The sequence below is a fragment of the Lepidochelys kempii genome, chromosome 2 (assembly GCF_965140265.1).
Source record: "Lepidochelys kempii isolate rLepKem1 chromosome 2, rLepKem1.hap2, whole genome shotgun sequence".
In the NCBI taxonomy this organism is placed as follows: domain Eukaryota; kingdom Metazoa; phylum Chordata; order Testudines; family Cheloniidae; genus Lepidochelys; species Lepidochelys kempii.
This window is the reverse complement of record NC_133257.1, coordinates 189684431-189704891: the sequence shown is the minus strand read 5'-3', so window position 1 is coordinate 189704891 and position 20461 is coordinate 189684431. Positions and strand designations below refer to the sequence as shown.

Genomic DNA, 20461 nt, shown 5'->3' with positions numbered 1-20461 from the left:
ACCAATTTATTTGAGCATGAGCTTTCGTGAGCTACAGCTCACTAAATTGGTTAGTCTCTAAGGTGCTATAAGTACTCCTTTTCTTTTTGCAAATACAGACTAACGCGGCTGTTACTCTGAAATTTGAAAAAGGTTATTAAAATTTTTTAATAGCTATTTGGAGTGAGGGCAGGGGAAGGTGGGAGTTATCTCAAATATAGTCAATTAGTTTGTAACTGCTGAAAAATCAGGGGGTGGACTATGGTCACTAGATTTCAGATTGACATTCTCTAGTTACTCCCCTGAACAGGATTAGATGCAAAACTCACTATTAAACTCTTCAGTTTCGGATGTGGTTCAACAAGTCAAGACAAAGATGATAATGATGAGCCCCAATTCTCTCAAACAATGGGCAAGTTATGGAAACTTCTCTTCACACACTTTGGGGGGGTCTCAATCTGGTTATCACAAAAAGAAGTCAGAGATGGTAAAGACCTATTAGTCCATCTCTCTAACAATGCAGGATTGTTCCCAATAGCACTGTTGCTAGTGCTAGCAGCTTTTCCTACTTCTATTAGGAGAATATTACACAGCCTTAAAAAAATACATTTAAAAAAAGCACCTCACTGGCAGGAAGATCTTCCTGAGATTATCCTAAATTTCCCTTTTTAATCTCATCCCATTGCTCCTGCTAATATCCCCTGCAGCATGCCAATTCTTCTCCATCCTTAGACCAAGTGTTCCTTTGAAAGTTGTAGTGGTATAACATTTCAGTTAGAAGTTTAATTTTTTTATATAGAAAATGGCTAGGGAGCACTGGACTCAAGAGATCTGGGTTCTCCTGACCTTCTGGATGACTTTGGGCATGTCATTTCACCTTCCCATGCCTCAGTTTCCCCATCTATAAAATGGATAGAATGATACTGACTTCCTTTGTAAAGCACTATATATAAGAGCCAGGTGGTATATTACCACCACCTCATTCCATGATGTGAGGTCTCTAACTATGCAGCTCAAAACTATATAGGCCATTTTGCTGATCTGTTGCACTGCAAACTATTTTCTCCTCTCATCCCCATGGGTGGTCTTCTTTAGCATTACTGCTTCACAAATTTCTTCCTCTTACTGAACCTAGTGTAGTTGAATCCTTCAATCAAAAGAGACAAACCATTTGTGGGGAATGGAATCAAGACCCTGAAAGATTTAACTTACAGTGGGGTCTCTAAGTCGTTCATTGGACTAAAAACATAAGTTCCCTCCAACTGAATAACTTTATTGCAGTGTTATACAAATAATAATGATTAATAAATCATTGAAAGTCATTTTCTCTTTATTCAATTCTGAACAAAAAAGGATAAAACCTTGTGAAGCCACTCTTCATGTTCTGCGCTGATGTGAGAGAGCACATTGTACTGAGTGAGCAGCTTGGGAGAGAGGAGTTAGCTACACAGCAGTGCTTGTCACCAGAGTGGTGATGGAAGTGTTGTGGTATGCTTTAGAGAGGAAGTAGTTATAGGAGGTTCTACGTTAGGATGTGGCTTGGACATGCTTAGGGTGGTAGTTAAGGGGGTTCTAAGGTAGGGTTGGGGGTTCTAGGTTACAGATGGGGGTTCTGGGATGGGGATGCTTTGTGGAGGTATAGTTATGGGGATTCTAGGTTGGGGTAGGAGTTCTGGGAGGAGGACACTTTGCAGGATAGTTATGGGAGGTCTAGGCTAGGAGATGCTTTATAAAGGAATAGTTATAGGGTTCTAGGTTAGGGGAGGAATAGTTATAGAGGTTCTAGGTTGGGGTGGCAGTGCTGACATTGGAGGATGCTTTGGGGAAGGGGGAAGTTATCGGGGGGGTCTAGGTTAAGGAAGGAATAGTTATGCAGGTTCTAGGTTGGGGTGGCAGTGCTGGGGTTAGAATCATAGAATATCAGGGTTGGAAGGGACCACAGGAGGTCATCTAGTCCAACTCCCTGCTCAAAGCAGGACCAATCCCCAATTTTTGCCCCAGATCCCTAAATGGCCCCCTCAAGGATTGAACTCACAACCCTGGGTTTAGCAGGCCAATGCTCAAACTACTGAGCTGCTTTGGGGAGGGAGTACTTATGGGGGGGTCTAGGTTAGGGGTGAGGGTGCTTTGGGCAAAGAGTTGTTGGGATAAAGGCTGCTTGGTGCAGGAGGAGTACTCGCTGCACAGTGCTAGACAGGGAGTTGCTACAGGCTGGGCGATGGTTTCGCCAGGAAGTCATTATGGGGAGAGCTGGGGGCTCAGGGACGGTTGGGGCCGTTACGGGGAAGGTCGCGTGGGGGCGGTATGAACTCGGGGCCGTTATGCCGATGCCGAAAGTGGGGGTCGTCGCGAGCCACGCCTGTGCGCGCGGGTGCGGGGGAGGGAGGGAGGATCGTGTTACCTGCGCGCGAGCCCCGGCGGCCAGCGTGCACCCCCCTCACGCGCTCCGGCTGGCTTCCGCTTTCACACTGGGCGCCGCCATGTTTTTACCGCCTCCAACGCAGATACCGCCCCCACCCCCGCAGCTCGCCCCGCCCCCCCCAGAGGAGGCGGACCGCAGGGTGGGGCCATGAGGGAGGGGCGGGGTTCTGGGGTCCCCTCTGGCCCTGAGGCGGCACGGGCTGGGGGGTTGGGTGCCCATGTGGCCTCTCCAGCCAACCGCATCCAGCGGCAGGGCCCCGCCAGGTGCAGGCTCGCGCCAAGCCGTGGGGAAGGCCACGCGGCAGTCAGGACTCGGAGCCCCCTGCTGTGCGCCGGCCGCTGATCCCCTGGGCGCGCCGGGGGTGCGTTTTGCTGCCTGGCCCCCGCTGCTGCCCTCGCTGGGCAGTCGCGGCCCACCCCCAGCTAATGCCGCGTAGGAACCTGCCACCTGAGCCGCCTCACCGGCTGCCCCGGGCGGGAAGCTCCGTGCCGGCAGGTCGCTCCGTGGGCGTAACTCTAGAGACGCTGAGCCCCTGCAGAACCAGGCTTGCCTCCGTGCGACTAGAGCCTGGGGTGTTTGTTGTTCTCCCCACCGGGGGAAACCCCCTCGTCTCGCATCACACGGGCCACTGGGGTGTGGGACTGGAACAAAAAATGTCTCACAAGACAGGCCCTCAGCCAGCTGCCTTTGGTGTTTAATGGTCAAACCCAACTACTAAAAAAACCCTCTGCTCCTTATTTTGTACTTGTATTTATTTTCTAAAAATAAATGCTGGGGCCTCATAGTGCCCAGGTGGACCGTGGAGAAAGCAAAGCCCTGCTCCCAGCGCTCTTTTACCCATGCAGGGGCAGAATGCTTAAATAAAATAAGATCCAGCCTCAGCCTTCACCCAAAACTTTACCCACAAAGGCCTTGTCTACACTGGCAAGTTACTGCGCAGTAAAGCAGCTTTCTGCGGTGTAACTCCCAAGGTGTACACGCTGCCAAGCCACTTACAGTGAAGAAACTCCTCAGTTGCAGCATTGCAAAAAGAACCCACCTTGACGAGAGTCGTCAGCCTTGAAGCACAGAGGCTCCAGCGCTGTACTGGCAGTGTAAACACGTAGCAGCGTAGAAAGCAATCAATTGGCCTTCCCCTTTCAAAGTTGGCTAGATGTTTTTAATCCAAAATCTAGTTGTGAGAGAGAGGGCACTTTCCTGCAGTAGCTTTGGGCGCTCTTACTGAATTAAGTTTAAATAGCTGTGGAGTCCGTTGTCGGATAAATGCAAAGTTCATGTATTAATGTGGAATTGTACACAGCTTCTCTCAAGGAGCTATGTGGCCAAAGTAAATCCTGGGAAGTGTTATGAGCATCAAAGGACTATTTGAAAGACTGTGCCAGACAAGAATGAATTTTTGAGACAAAGAGAAGCAGGTTTCCTATGAAATAGCTGGGATGAGGTAAATGCAAATTTCCACTTCTTGACCCAGCTTCTGAAGGAGAGAACCATTGTCTGGCTGATTATTCAGTCTCTGGATATCAAAAACCCCAGCTGTATAATGGAAAGGCTAACATACACATAGAACTCCTTGTTCTGAGCAAAAGCTGCTATGAACTTATGACCACAGAAAAACCCCTTGGTAGGGTTTGAAGGACTGAATCCTACCAGAGCCCAAGATTGGAGCTGGGCTGATCTCTAGTAAGCTTATTAGTATGTGGTGTATATTCTTTTATTGTTTTTAATATGTTGGTGCCATAATACTTTTTACCTTAGGAACAATGCTGAATAAAGCAGCTTTATGTATAGTTTAACAAATGATACAAAAAACAAGGGAACTAGCTGGTAACTGTATTGGCTGGCTATATGGATACTTAGGGCAGCTTGCTATTGGATCAGTATGCTGAAGAAAGGATGTATAAAAGCCTGTGTAACTTCCTGCTCTGTGTGCAGGATTTGAGATTCTATTCTTCCTGTACCTTGTTTGCAGCTGCAAATAAACTTTTCTGCTTCTCCACCCTGTTGTGATTATTGGGTGACGCACACCGGGTAACAAACCCCGCTGTTGTTTTGCCTCTCAGCACTGGGTGCCGGCAACAGTGCCATAATACTTTTTACCTTAGGAATAAATGTGCTTGCTTAGGTTTCAGAGTAACAGCCGTGTTAGTCTGTATTCGCAAAAAGAAAAGGAGTACTTGTGGCACCTTAGAGACTAACCAATTTATTTGAGCATAAGCTTTCGTGAGCTACAGCCGATGAAGTGAGCTGTAGCTCACGAAAGCTTATGCTCAAATAAATTGGTTAGTCTCTAAGGTGCCACAAGTACTCCTTTTCTTTGTGCTTGCTTAGAAAGGGTTGTGTGGTAACTTACGGCTGTGGACAATTATATTGTTACTTCAAATTGTAAGCAAGGTACAGATGCTGGCCGACTTAGGTTGGCTTGCTGGGGAACTCATTGTCTAGGAAGATGTGACATAGAGGCCCATTGGTGCCAACTGGCAAAGGGTTTGCTGTTCTTACAAGAAACTCCTACACCCAATACACCACTTTCATGGTATTTATCCATAAAGGATAGCATGTGAGATCTCTACTGAAAGCTCGTAATTTATTGTGAGATGTGTGTACAAGTAATATTTAAGGAATAATGTAACTATACATTATTATGTACAAATTATGCCCTTATGGTCCTGGAGTGAAAGAGAATCACCAGGGAATCATATGTCTTGGTGATGGCGTATTCAAACAGGAGGGAATTATCACCCTGCCCTGGCTAGCTGATTACATAATATATTACTCAACTGTCCACTGTTTCATAAACCCAGAAAAGTCAATGGAAAACCATCAAAAACAAAGCATAAGCACTGAAACTACTTGGACGTAAAAAGGGATCACCCTGTATATGAATAAAGACAAAAGACTGATTCATTATATCACAGGATGGAGAAAGACACTGGGGGAATTCTGCATCACTGCACACATGCAGAATTAATCTCTCGCACAGAATTTTTTTTCTCTGCAGAAAATATATTCTGCTGGAGAGGTGCTGCAATTACATCTTTCACCCATCAGGGTCTGCTGTGGTACCATAACAGAGCAGCTGCTCCTAGAGGTGGATAGGGAAGAGAAAAGGCTGTGTTCTTCACAGTGCCCTGCCCGTGGGGCCAGATCAGGAGGCACAGAATATGGGGGGACTGTCTGCATGGAGCTGCTAGGGGGGGTCACAGACTGGGGTTCAGAAGGCTTAGTGGGGGGACACACTGGGGCAGGGGCTGAGTGGGGGCTGCAGGGGTAGGGAGGATGGGTGGCTGAGTGGGGGTGCAGGGCCAGATGGAGATGAGCGGGTGGCTGGGGTGGGGGGGTGCAAGAACACATGGGACAGGGGCAGATGTGCCAGACTGAATGAGAGAGGTTAGGGGTCAGGCAGAATCTGCATGGGGGATGCTCCCTAACAATCCCTCCCCACAAAAAAACTCTGTTCCATACTTCTCCCACCTACACACTCAAGTTCACACCCAGGCTTCTTCCCAGCAATTACTTCCCTCTACTTCAGCTCCTCCATTACCCCAATTCCCCCAAACCTTTGCACTGCTCCTGAGAGATGTGGGAAATACGTTTCTGTATTGTAGTTTAAATGAATTATTACTCAAAGTTCTGTATGAATATGCCTAGTACGGAATCTATTTGTCAAAACACATTTCCTGAATCTGTATGTTACAGACTTTTCCTGAATGTCTGTATTGTTACAGACATATTTGCTGAAAGGTATTTTGAAATAAATTACCAAAATAATTGAAACTGGTTCAATTGAAAATAATATTCTGTTATTGTAACAAACAAAATATGCAGAATTTTAGAATATTGTGTGCAGAATTTTTAATTTTTTGGCACAGAATTTTTTTTTTTTGGTGCAGAATTCCCCCAAACGTAATCCATTCACTAGAGGGGTAGGTACCTTGATGAGAAGGAGGTGCTTCATGAAAAATTTGGTCCTGGCTTCTGGCACTACCAAACGCTGCAAAAGACTGAACTTTGTGGTGAGAATCTACTTTATGAAATAGGAAAGGTACCTAGTAATAAGTGTAGACTCAAGTTTCCATTTTATTATTTTGTTTTGTATGTAACCATTTATTTCCATTGCTCTCATTTGATCTATTTGAATCTTTCTTGAACCTTATACTTTCTTAAATGCCCTTGTTTTTACTACAATCAAACTCAGGTGCCGTGTGTGAGACAGAAGAGCGGTGGTGTAAGGAAAAACTGGTAAACTGGGTTACACTGTTCCTTTGGGAACAGAGGATCTGGGATTTCTGCGGGTATCCAGTGATACAAAGAGGGGACATTTTAAAGGGACTCAGGTATATCTATTGTCCACCAGTATCTGTTGTCATTCAGAAGAGAGTGGTTGAATGGCTGGCAGGCTGGTTGTGTTAGTGAGCTAACAGCTAGCTGGAACAGGCAAGACTCCCTCATGCTGAAGGCAGTTGACAACAAAATGACTTATAGCCCTGGCTATCCCGAGGGCTTCACAGCAGGGAACCTGGAAAAACCCAGGTCAGGAGGGAGAGAGACAGGGTCTCCTCTCAAGAGAGGTGATGGGTGAGGAGCCTAGAGTGGATGACCTTGCTGGACCATGGAGCGGGAATATAGGGGTATATGCCCTGAACTGTGACACCAGTGACAGAAGGGGAGGGGCAAAAAAGTGTCTTCAGAAAATTACTGAAAAATATGTTTTCTTGCTTAGTACCAATCACCATAGTAACTAGTGGCTTTAAATACAGTTTAAAAACAAATCACACATTATGTACACAATCCATCACACATGCTGGCATTAAGAGCCCAGCTAAACTACCACCTTGTCTGGGTAGTTATACTATAGTTCCTTTTAGCAGTGGAAATGGGACCCTAACCATGTCCCCAAACCATGCTAAATCTTTAGGTCCCACTCTTACAAACATTTCTGCAAGTGTTTAACTTTACACACTTGAATAGTGTCATGGAAGTAAGTTACTTACCTGAATAAAGATATGCACATGCATAATCATTTGCAGGATCAGGGCCTGGACAGTTCAAGCACTGCTGCAACTAAGCTACCATCATATTTATTAGGAATCCAAATGGGCCCTATCACAGCATATGTAAAATATATCTAACTATGCAATACACAGCTGGATTTTTATAAAGTTTCTACATCTCCTTTGTGTTTGCCTGGCAATAGCCCAGAAATAGGGCTAGTAATTGTTTTATTAAAAAACTGAACTAATGAGGAAAACACAAAAGTCCATAAAGACAATCTAAAAGCAGCATAATTAATTCTATCTCTGGCTGGAAAATAAAATCTTACCCAGTTGTCTAAAAAATCAGTTAATAATTGTTTGTAATTACTACGGGTGTGCACAGGGAACAAGAAATACTTTTTTCTGTTGATTGCACCCTTTAGCTGCTGGCAACCATTGACTGTATTTTTTACCCTTGTGTTCAAGTGGAGTAAAATGAACTTCTGGTTATGTAATACAGTGCTTAGAGCTGGGTGATCTGTTATTTCTTTGTACATCTGGGTGTCTTACATCATTAAAAATAATTTTTACCAGATATAAGCCTTCAGCTTTGCTGTGTACATCTATCAAATATACTTCAATTATAACCTCTGTGCCACAGAAAATGAAATAAGCACGGGTCTGATTCTACCCTTTCTTACATGAATGTAATTCCATTAAGGTCCATTGGAATTATGCCTGATTTATCACAGTGTAAGGAGAAGCAAACTGAGTCCATTGCCTCTGCCTGGCTCTTCTTAAGTGATGGTAACTGGAGTTTCTCAACAGCTTTTTCCATCCCAAATCTTTGCATGAATAAGTTACAGTGTCGCTATGTGAATTTTCAAATCAGCTGCAGATTGTCAGGTATCAATCAGCTGTCTGAGAACAGTTGGCACATTCCACTATTGGGAACCAGCATCAAGGCAAACCTTAAAATGATGTACATTAGGGTTTTTTTGTGAAAAATAACCAGCATTAGGGGCCACCGCTGCTTAAGTTGCTTTGAAAGTGTAACTTTCAAGGAACTTTCATGTTAACAATCTTCTACGTAGCTGTCTAGATTGAAGCTCAGTAATTGTTATCAGTGTGAGGCCCAAAGTCACTAGGAGTAGCAAACAAGATATACAGTACTGGACCCATCATTTGTAAAAGCAGCCCTCCAATGCGGGAATGATCAGAAGACAATGGCTCTTATAGAAGGGCAAAAATACATAGAAATAATCTCTTTGAGTAGAGCAGGACAAATGTATTAGTTTAAAGAGGGGCTAGATTAAATAGGAAGGTAAACTGAATGAAAGTAACTTTAGTTGTGTCCAGATTCCAACACTCTTAATTGACCTTACTCCACCAAAGTCAACGAGACTACTTGTGAGGTAAAGTGCTATTCAGTGTAAAGTTATTAGACTCTGGTTCTTTATCTGGTTTTCAACTTAATATATTGGCAGCAACTGAGAGACAGATTTTGCCTCCCTCACTCACACTGAGTACAACCTTACTCTGTGAGTAGTTCCATTCATTTTAAGAGGATTACCCACAGAGAAGGTACTATTCAGAATGAGTAAGAGTGGGAAAATCTGGCTCTAACTCAGAGGGTGTTGTGTGTGCTACTAAGCTGTAAGAAACATTTTACAAATGTCAAACCACAACCAGTTTTTATACAGAATTTTTGGTGTGTTTTTTAAACACATGAATGTCTTAAAACTGTTTTTAGAAGTATTTTTCCTGAAATATACTGACCTATATTTTTTCCAAGCTTGTCATCAAGATTACAGCCAATCACTTAGACAGACTTTTGTCTTATCTTTTTAATCCATTCATTGCAGGAAAAATCATTTTTCTCTTTCTGAAAATCTACTTATATATTTCATTTGCTTATAGCAAGAGATAATCTGGAATAACACTGAACTAATCGAATCGCCCTTTAAAATGCTTATGGAAGAGCTATGTGCTAAACAAATATGTAGAGCCATGTGCAGATACAAAATTTGTGTCCACATCTGATCCAAAAAAATTGATATTTGCAGGGTTCTACAAATATGCTTTTACGTTAGATACAATTACAACTCTTCTGTTAATTTATTAGGGGAAGATATGAAAACAAAACACAGCAGTATTATTATTTGTTGCTTTATCATCTAAATTTCAGATGATAGCCTGATAAACATTCTGCACATACAATTGCCCAGTCCTGCAAACATTTACTGCGTTGAGTGGTGCTTACTACAATGAGAACTTTGCTTTGTAGTAAGGGTTAGATTCACAAAAAGATTTAGGCACCTAACTGCCACTTTAGGCATCTAAATCCCAGAATTAGGCCCCGCTGGGATTCATAGAGCCCAGGCACCTTTGTTTCTGCCACTGGGCCTTCCTGCTGTGGCCCCACACCAGGCATCCAGATGCCTAAGCCCTGGAGAGATCATGAACGGGGAAAGATGGGCATTCACCTGCCTAACTCGCTTGTGGGCCCAATCTGGTAAGCATGCTCAGAGTTTGCCTTTCAGGCTGGGCCCCTATAGCTGAGCTTACACTAAATGGCGTTGGGTGGAGGAGAAGCTCGCTCATAACTTTTAGGCAAGTGTTTAGGGTACTTACTTGGGATGTGGGAGACCCCTGGGTCAAGTCACCCCTCACCGCAATGAGAAGGGATTTGAACTGGGATCTGCCACTCTCAGGGGAGTGCCCTAACCATCAGTTATGGAATGTTCTGATGTGGGGCTCCCTCAGTCTCTCCTGTGGAAGCTGTTCCCACGCTGAATATATAATTTAAAAAGTCTTTGGAGCAGGGTGACTGGATCCTGAGTCTTCTACCTCCCTCGTGAGTGCTCTAATTACCAGGCTACAAACTCTTTCCCTGTTTTGCCCAATGATTCTTTCATTATTTGTTCACTGTGAAACACCTTCAATGGAAAAGACTGAGTCCCCACCCCACATCTGACTATCCCATAGCCCTGTGGTTAGCGCACTCTTCTGAGAGGTAGTAGATCCCTGTTCAAATCCTTCTGCCTCATCAGGCAGAAGGGGGACTTAAACCAGGGGTTTCCCACATCCCAAGTGAGTAGTGTTTCTCAAATGCGGCCACCAGCGGATTATTTCGCACCCACGACAGCGTCCTGGACGGAGATTGTGGGGGGGTCAAATCATTGGCCCCTCCCGGCCTCACCCAGCTGTTAATCCTGGATGCGCCACCTTGGTGTTTGCTGGCGCTGCTGCCAGGGATCCATGCCCTGCTGCCAGGGATCCATGCCCTGCACAACAGAGCCTCCTCGGAGGCTCCAGGCCACGCCTCGGGACACACATGGAGCGGGTATGCACAGCGCCAGAGGAACCTGGGACTCCACAGGCAGTTGGTGAATTCCCAACCCACCTTCCCAGGGATGGCGTGGCCCCCAAAGTGGTAGAAAAATTGTCAGAGCAGCCACCAGCAAGAGTTGGTGGTTGCTCTCTAAGGCCACCAAAAAAAATGTGATAACCACTAGACTCGGCTAAGAGATCTGAGGGAGCGCCTTTGCCTCCTCCACTGCCAAGAGAGGGTTTCCAGCTGAGAATCCCAATCAGAGGGAGGCACCTTCCTGCAGCCGTGACTTAGCATCTGTATCTGAGAGAAGGGCGGTGCTTAGCACAAACCACTCAGCTTGGCATCTCTCATTGGCTACCTTAGGTGAAGTGCTTCCTACAACGCTGATTTTTGAGAATCCATTCTATGACCTGGTCTACACCTAAAAGTTAGATCAACCTAGCTATATTGCTCACGGCTGTGCAAAATTTCATGCCCTGGGCAACATATTTAAGTCAACTTAACTCCCAAGGTAGACTAGGTAGGTAGATAAAAGGATTCTTCTATCAAATTAACTACCACCTCTTGGAGAGGTAGATTAACTACAGTGATGGAAGAAAAACTTTCTGTAGATGTGGGAATCATCTACACTACAGCGGCACAGCTGCAGAACTGTAGCTGTGCATCTGTGATGTAGAAATGGCTGAAGGAGCCTATTTCTCTCCATTTGTTGTACAGGGAGCCTAGGCAATGAATTCAGGCTTTGTGAATCCCAGTGATGTTCTAGGCACCTAAGAGTTAGGCATGGTGATGCTGAATGTCACCATGCCTAAATTTCTTTGTGAATCCAGCCCAAAGTGTTTGGAGGAATGGACTCCATTTGGAGCATCCAAGATTCCACTTCTCACCAAACTATGCAACAATGCCATCTGGAGAAACTTCTTTCAGTGTTTGACACAGACACAGCTGGAATCCCAAGTTCTTCTCTGTGGTGGGAAGGAAGATGCTGAGGAACAGGGTGGATGTTCTTAGAATCATACAAGGCTGCAAAGTCTTGCCCATGTACTTTCAGTTGGCAACCACTATTCTATACCTTGAAGAAAACAGTAAAAATAAGGAACAAGGACTGTTTCCCCCTACCATCGATCTTTGGGCGTTGCACACAGTGTGATTCTAACTAAGTACAGCTGAGAACAAGCCAATAACATTCAGTATAGGCATACAATGACATAGCTATTGTATCATATACAAGAATATAGAGGACATCTTACATCAACAATAGAGACTTAAAAGGGAGCTCAGTCCCTACGCACAGCATAAACCTCTTTATTATCCATTAGTTCAATTCTTATCTTAGCCCATTTAACTATCTGCAAATTGTAACAAAAGGAAGGGCAGCCAAGGTCAAATGAAGTTAACCAAGATCATCTGAAAACCCAAATTAAATCTATGGGTGAACTGAGGACAACTCAGAGACAAACACTTCAAGAGATAACAGGAAATACAGTCGTCTCATGAAAGCCTGTTTTAACCTTAGGGACAATTACATTGCTGAGTGCATGTTAATTCATGAAAATCCAAGATATTAACTGTTATTTAATGCTGGGTATGCACAACACCACTTAATGCTACAGGACTTATTCCACAGCCACTTAACATTTTAATTCTTTTGCATCAAAACTAAAATTTCTTCCAGTGAGATCCATTGTCAGCAATGAACCCCATGAATAACCACTGCAGCAGTTACCACTGTGGGAGTCTAAGAACAGGGGCCTAGGCATTCCTGAGTTCTAATCCCATCTGTGATACAAGCTTCCTTTGGGGGCTTCAGCTAATCACTTAACCTCTCTGACACAATTTCCCCATCCAAGAAGAACAGTATCTAGAGCAAGATTTCTCCTTCTCCTGCATACTACCTGCAGATTCTGATGGAAAGGAAAGTTAGCCGAGAAACAAATGAAGCTACCTCATTTCCTGCATAATATAACAAAAGCACATAAAACAGGAAAAAAGGAAAATACACACACACACACTAATTTGTTCATTAAAATGTTAATGAACAAATTAGTGTAAATTCTGTGTAATCCTGAAGAAAAAAGCCTAAAATTAGGCCCTGTGAAATAATTTACTACCAAACTTCTGACTCAGAGAGAAACTGAATTATATCACTGCTTCCATATAGAGAAAAGGGGGTCAAGCAAACAGAGCTTTGCAGCCTTGCATAACCTGAGAAAAATCGTAAAAATGCACTTCTCTTTTTGAGCTACACAGCTGCTGGCTAGGAACTCTAACATATTTCTTCTACTCAGTTTCACAAAAATGAAGGAATGTACCAGTAGCATGTTTCCTGAACATTTTCCATAATTTTCAATAATATCCCAGGCTCTTTACTATTTAAGTGTGTGTGTGTGTGTATTTTCCTTTTTTCCTATTTTAAAAAAAGGAACTGAATTAATAAAATAAATGTAAAAAACCACAAACCCTACCCCCAACTAGAGTTTTGACCCTGTAAAATAGAAGTGCCATGATAACTACTCAGGACTTTGCTATTGCTATTGATTAATATGGAAGACACTAAGGCCCAGATCCTCAGAAGTACTGTGATGGGCTATGTTTCATGGCATGCAAACAGAGAAATTAGATAAAAATCACCTCACTCCAGTTTCACTGATCATGATACATCTTACTGTTTTTACAAACATCTTAAATATAAACATTAGGAACAAATAATTGATGCTCAGACCCCCACCCCATGTCCCTTCAGCCAGAGGTTGCTAGCACACAGCTGAGTTGGAGTCTCATCTTTACCACAGACTCAGCTGGTTTGGTTACATAATCTTTGAGATAGTTTGGTCTCCTCAACCATGACCACACCAGAAGTGGCCTATGTGTGTCTTCCTGTCACCTGACTCAGAGGCCAGCAAACTATCTCTCTGTGGAGTCTTCTCCATCCCTGTGGGGTTGGCTTCTGGATGGTTCTCTGTCTCTCTGTAGGTTCTCTCTCGGTGTTGTGTCCGCTGGCTCATAAGTGTCTTCTGCTCCTTTGGATCACTTATCCCTCTTGCAGTCACCTCGAATGACCTGGGTGCCACTGCACCCCTCACCACTCCTTTAGTCCGCTCTCTCTGGCGTCTCTCTAAAGGCTGAATCCTCACAGGAGTGCCTGACTCCAGGGTTGACCTGTTGTATTCTAGTACGTGCTGCAGGCCTTGCTGGCCTCGGTATAACTAACAGTGTGAACCAAAGGCTGTGCAGCAGTAACGATGCTGTAGCATCAGCAACACTCCGCAGCACTAACGATACCTGCTTTCTCTGATTGTTGGCCATCTCCTCTCCTCAGTGTCCCCATCCATCTGGCTACAACAGGTCTCCCCTCATTGATAGCAGGGTTGGTCCTTTGTCCCAGCAGTGCCTGCACCAGCCTGTTTTGGAACCCCAGTAATGGGGTGTTCCTAGGTGCCAAAATGTTAACAAAGAATCTGAACCAGAAGAAACAGCCTTGTGTAACAGTCTCTTAGCTATTTACACACCTGCTTCCACCTTACCATTACTCTGTGGGTATGCTGGGGAGGTGATGTGGTTGTCAAACTCCCATTTGCATGCCAATTACTTTAATTTTTCTGGGGCAAACTGGAGTCCGTTGTTGGTGAATACAGTGTCCGGAATGTCATATCTCACAAAATGTTCCTTCAATTTGCCAATCACTGACTTGCTTCGTGTATCACACAGGGCACCAACCTCCCAGAAATTTGATTAGTCATCCACTGTAATCAAGTACTGCTTTTCCTTGAAGGTAAAGTCCGCTCTCACCTTTTCCCATGTTCAGGTGGACAGCTCATGTGGTAACAGAGTCTTTCTGCTGGTGGTAATCACACGACTGGCTGGTGTCACACCCTTCTATCAAGGAGCAGAGCTGTGTGTTCATTCCCGCTCAGTAAACACGCTCTGGAGCCCGTCTAAGTCAGCTGTCAATGCCCAAGTCTGCAGTACATATTTTTGCATGACATCCTTATGTAATGAGGTGGGGACAACATCTCTCTGTCCTCAAAATATGATTCCATCCTGCACACTCAGCTTATCTTTGATTTGAAAAATATGACTTTGCTCCTACTGGTAGTTGGCTCTTGTCTTCTGGCCACATAGCTAGTATAGATCTCAACTGCCTGTTATGGGATGCCCTTTTCTGTGGCCTCTTTGAGTTCTACCAGCTTTGCTCTTGAAACCGGGAGATAGTGCAGCATGTGAATGGATTCAATGTCCTGATTCCCTTCCCCCAACTCGCTGATACTGGGTACATATGCCTTGCTCACAGTGTCAGCTAACAACAGTAATCATCCTGGGCTGGATCTGATCTCCACCTGGTAGCATTGAGATGCATCAACATGCGCTGCAATCTCTTTGGAGCACTAAGAAGGGGCTTTGCCATGATTGTCTCTAGGGGTCTGATTGCACTCTTACTGGGTGGCCATAGGTGTACTGATGGAATCGGTCCACTCCAAATACTACAGCCAGAAGCTCTTTTCCTGTTTGGACATACTGCAGTCAGTTTCTGAGAGGATTCTTATGGCATAAGCAACTGGCTACTCCTGCAAAAGAGCTACACCCAGTGCTTTCTCTGATGCATCACACTGTCAGTGTGCTCTCCTGGCTGGTAGAACTTCAGGACAGGGGAAATCATTACCACTTGTCAAATGCTTGCTGTTGGGGACCTGCCCAGACCCACTCCACATCTTGCCTTGTGAGCTGACGTAAGCGTTTCACTGGTGCAGCCAGGTGTGGCCAGAACTGGGATGGAAAATGTTTCATTCCTGAGTGCTGTACCCCTTTAACATCCACTGGAACTGGCATGTCTTTGACTGTCTTGATGTTTGGGATGTGCTGTGAGCAGACATCCAGTGTGTGTCACCTTACATTGTTTGAGTCACAATTTTTTCCACAATTTTTTGTTATTGTCCTTGCATTGCTGTGGCAAAGCTTTCAGTTTTCTGTCAGTCTCGTTCAGCTACGGTATCATTGCTCCCTTCACCTACAGTGAGAATATCACCTGCAATTATTTTCACCCCAGGCAGTCCTTCCAGTACTTGGGTGAGTGTCCTCTGGAAAACCTCTGGTGCTGGGCTTATGCCCATCAGTATGTGCAGCCGTCTGTCGTGAACAAATGGTGTCAGCAAAGGTTGTCAGCAGGTTGGACTCTTTATCTAGGCTTACGTGCCCAAACCCATTCCTCACATCACAGATCATAAAGACTTTGGCTTTGAAAAGTTCAGGCAAGATGTCATCAGTTGTGGGCAGTTGATAGTGGCAGCTGTTCAATGCCTGCATCAGTGGCTTTGGGTCTATGCAGATGTATAATGTGCCTGTTGGTTTCTTTACCACACCATGCTGCTTACCCAGGCTGTACTGGCCTCTACAGGTGATACTCCTGCTCTGCAGACTTTTGAGCTCCTTGCAAACTAGATTATTTAGTGCCACTGGAATTTTTCTTCATGGTAAGCACACAGGTTTCACCGTGAGGTCTACTTCCAGGCTAAGCTTTCCTACGAGGCACCTGTCGCCTGTGACATCCTTATATGCTTTTTAAATTGTTTCCATTATCCATTTTGCTTCTTGCACTGCAAGCTATAAAATTCTGATTCTTAGGGAGACCATACGTCCTGTTTCGGCCGGGACAGTCCCTTTTTTAAGCTCTGTCCCAGCTGTCCTGACTTTTTTGTCAAAAGTGGGCGTTTGTCCCATTTGCTCTTGCCAACTGATCAAGAGCAAATGGGACAAATGCTCACTTTTGTCAAAAAAGTGGCGTGCAGTGGAACGTGTAGGGGGGCAAGCCACGATGCCAGCTGCTTGTAGGGGGAGGCTGTGCTCGTGCAGGAGGGCAGGCAGGGTTCCAGAGACCCTAGCCTCTCACATGAGGTGGTGAGGGGGGCTTGGGCAAGTGACTTGGAACAGCTCCGGGTGGTGTCCCATTTTCCCTTTGGGAAATATGGTCACCCTACTGATGCTGCACTTTGATCACATCCCAGGCTTGTATCGCTGTATTCCCCCAGAGAGGGCTGTGGTGCTTACCGTCCACCACCACCACCGTCAGTTGGTCCCATCTGTTGTTATTCAGGTTAGTTACTAAGTCACATTTTCCTATGGGCTGCATTATGTTCTCATTGTACATCGGTAGATTGTGCCTGCTGTTTGTATCGAGTGTGTTCAAGTGCAATTCACCCCAAGGAATCTCATTGCCAGAGGCCTCACTATCCAGCTGAAATCTCATGGGACATTTCCCTGTTAGCATTGTTGCATGCTTGGAGGTTGGTATTGTCCACTGTTGCTCAGGGGCGGAGAGTTTTATGGGCCTGTGGTGCCCGTGCTCCTGCAATATTCAGGACAATGTTAGGGGCCAGGTCTCTCCCCTGGCCCTGACCTGCCGCCCCTGTGTGCCTCCCCTGAGCATCCCTCCCTGCCTGGGCAGCGGGCAGCTGCTTTGCTCTGCTCTGCCGGCTTCTGGCATCAACTGCTGCCGCAGGGTCCTAGTGCCCCCCAACCACTAGTGCCAGGGCAGGCTGACCCAGGCTGACCCTGACCCTGCCCTTCCATCTCAGATGGGCCCTTCCCTTTTCCGGCAGGACCCTCCACCAACACAGGGGGCCCCCCTGCCTGCAGTCATCGCTCCTGCCCCACACTGGGCAAGGGGCAGCTCCATCCCCCACCCCCATTGAGGCTACAGTGAGAGGCAGCAGCAGGGCAGGAGACGCACACGTGATGGCAGCCCCCTCCGGCACCTACCGTAGTGGAGGCGAGGGGGCTTCCTGGACCTGAGAGGGGCCCTAGGAGCACATGCAGTGACAGCGGTGCGAGGTGAGTTTGCTGCTGGTGGGAAAGCGGGGCCCCTCTCCCAGAACTCGCTGCTGCCGGTGGGGAGAGGACTGGGGGGAGTCCTCTCTGGCCAGAGCCAGGGGCAGCCTGCATGCACCCCAAACTCCTCATCCCCAGCTCTGCCCCACCCCAGAGCCCACACCCCCAGCCAGAGCCCTCACCCCCCCGCACCCCAACCCTCTGCCCCAGCCCTGAGCCCCCTCCTGCACCATGAACCCCTCATCCCTGGCTCCCCCTGCAGCCCTCACCCCTGCACCCCAACCCTCTGCCCAAGCCCCTCCCACACCCAAATCCCTCATCCCCAGCCCCACCCCAGAGCCCTCACATTTTTACATTATTTAAAAAAATATATATCGGCTTACAAGGCAGGTGTGTGTGGGAGGAGGGGTGGGAGGACTTGGGCCCGTTCTGGGCACCACCAACAATTATACAAACTTGCTGCTCCTGCTGTTGCTTTCCTACCCTGACAGCCTTAACCTGACATGCTCTTGGACTCTAGAAGAGAGTCATGATGTCATCACCACTGTCTGATGTGCCATCCCCTCTTGTACAAGTCTGATAATCTTTAGGAGACCTTCCTCTGCATAGGCGCCAACTCCGTGGGTGCTCCAGGGCTGGAGCACCCCTGGGGAAAAATTGATAGGTGCTCTGCACCAACCGACAGCTCCCTGCCCCAGCTCACCTCTGCCTCCGCCTCCTCCCCTGAGCGCACCTTCCATGCTTCTCCCCCTAGCTCCCAGCGCTTGCTGCCGCAAAAGAGCCATTTCATGGTGGCAAGCGCTGGGAGGGAGGGGGAAAGCGGTCCACTTGGGGAAGAGGTGGGGCTGGGGCGGGGATTTGGGGAAGGGGTTAAAAAAGGGGGGTGTGGCAGGGGCGGGAGGAGGCGGGTCAGGGGTGGAGTCGGGGTGGGGGGTAGAGGGGAGGTCGTGTTGGGGAAAGTTGGCGCCTATGTTCCTCTGCTCATGCACACATTGCTCAAATGGTTCAAATTTCCTTGCAATGCTGTCCTACTGCAGGGCACTTCTCTTTACCAGCTCATGCTGTCTCCCACAGTAAATGCATCTCATTCTGGGCATGGCACTCTGGCCAACTGCTCTCCTTTGCTCTTGTCTCACTGCCAGGGGTGTTGGAACCATATGTGTAATGGGGGTGCTGAAAGATATTGAACAAAACTGTAAACCCTGTAGATGATGGAAACCACTTCACACCAGGGGGTGCTACTGCACCCCAGCGCCCCTGCACCCCAGCGCCCCTGCTCATTGCATGTACTTCTGGGGGTTTTGTGCCTCTTAGGGCTTTCATCCTTTTTCTTGATCCTTCTGCTGCACGTCTAAGCATCTGTCTAATGTGAGATCACCTTCCTGGAGAGGCTGCTCCCTCAGGTGTTGACCTAAGTGCTTCAGATTATCCTGTCCCTGGCCAATGGGAGCTGCGGAGTCAGCGCTTGGTGTGGGGGCAGCGCACAGAGACACCTCCCGCTTCCCCCTCAGGGCCACAGGGACATGCAGGTCGCTTCCGGGAGTGGAGCCAAGGCGGGGCAGGCCGGGAGCCTGCCTTAGCCCTGCTGCACCGCTGGACTTCTAGCGGCCTAAAATCTCCCCGTTTGGCTTCAGTAGCCTTGGGGAGATAGAGCCTGATTCCGGGCACTACTTAAGTCACACCTGAATCCTGTCCTGAGGGATTAAGTGGGCCATAGTTTGTGCTGGAGCTTTGCACAGGAGTGAATTTCACCCATAATGTTCAACATGTCTCAAGCAGCAGAAAAAAGCATGAGAGGAATATCTATAACAGTTAACTGCTTCTTACTGAGTCAGAATAAAGTAAAGTTTGTGAGTAGGTGGGTGTGTGGGCAGGGAAAAGATGGCAAAATCAATACATTTTCACTTCTATTATTCTTCAACGATCCAGCTTTAGAGCAAAGCAATCTACCCTGCATTTTCCATCTATGTCATTTTCTTCTAACGCACTCTGAGAGGCCTGCCTGCTCTGTAGAGCCCCCTTCAGGGCCACACATGGTACTGCAGGCACATCCAAGTCTGCAAGGTTTGGACCCCTGCTTCAAGCAGGGGAGTCCATACCATGAACTTGGTGTCAGTCTCTAAACCAGTGATACTCAGACTTCAGTGGTTCAGGAGCCATATTAGTGATCAACATTACGTAAAAGAGCCACAGTAGTGTGAATTAATTGCGTCATTTACTATATATTCATATTTAAATAGTATGATGGGAAATATTTAGCTATATAATTATTATTATTTATTATTCTCACAGCAAAATGACTGGCCAAATACTATTTTATCAACTACAATTGGTTAACAACATAGTAAAAGCATTCGGATTGGTTAATAACTTAGGCTGGTTAATAATTTAATCACACAATGTTTTAGTATCATGTGCAGCAAAGAGCCACAGGAGACACATTAAAGACCCACTTGCGGCTCACACGCCTCAGTCTGCTCTAAACAATCAAGTACCAAAATAGCAACTCGGGATTCAACTGTCTGCACCTTTAAAGAAAGAGGGGGAAAAAATCCTTTCAAAATGCAAGCACTTAGTTGCTGGGCAAGGGCTCACCCTGGGGTGCTCCTCTTCTGTCCCAGTGTCACCTAGCTCTGCCCCTGAGCAAATGCAAGCAAACCTTCTTAACTGGTCTGTTGGTTCTTGACTGGTCAGTATTTTCTCCTGTCCCTTCTAGGCCTCTCAGCCTTTCCAGACTACTGTACCCTTTCAGGAGTCTGATTTGTCTTGTGTACCCCAAGTTTCACCTCACTTAAAAACTACTTGCTTACAAAATCAGACATAAAATATAAAAGTGTCACAGTCACTATTACTGAAAAATTGCTTACTTTCTCATTTTCCCCATATAATTATAAGATAAATGGATTGGAATATAAATATTGTACTTAC

General features: G+C 46.2%; 1 protein-coding gene across 3 annotated transcripts in view; it reads right to left on the bottom strand.

The window, feature by feature from the left end:
- The window catches only part of LARS2 (leucyl-tRNA synthetase 2, mitochondrial), a 110542-nt gene extending 108048 nt beyond the window's left edge, over window positions 1–2494 (bottom strand). For all 3 annotated transcript variants that reach the window (XM_073333148.1, XM_073333149.1, XM_073333150.1), the window contains exon 1: window positions 2381–2494. The gene's annotated coding sequence lies outside the window, so the exon portion shown is untranslated. The remainder of the gene's footprint in view (window positions 1–2380) is intronic.
- Between the last annotated feature and the right edge of the window lie 17967 nt (window positions 2495–20461).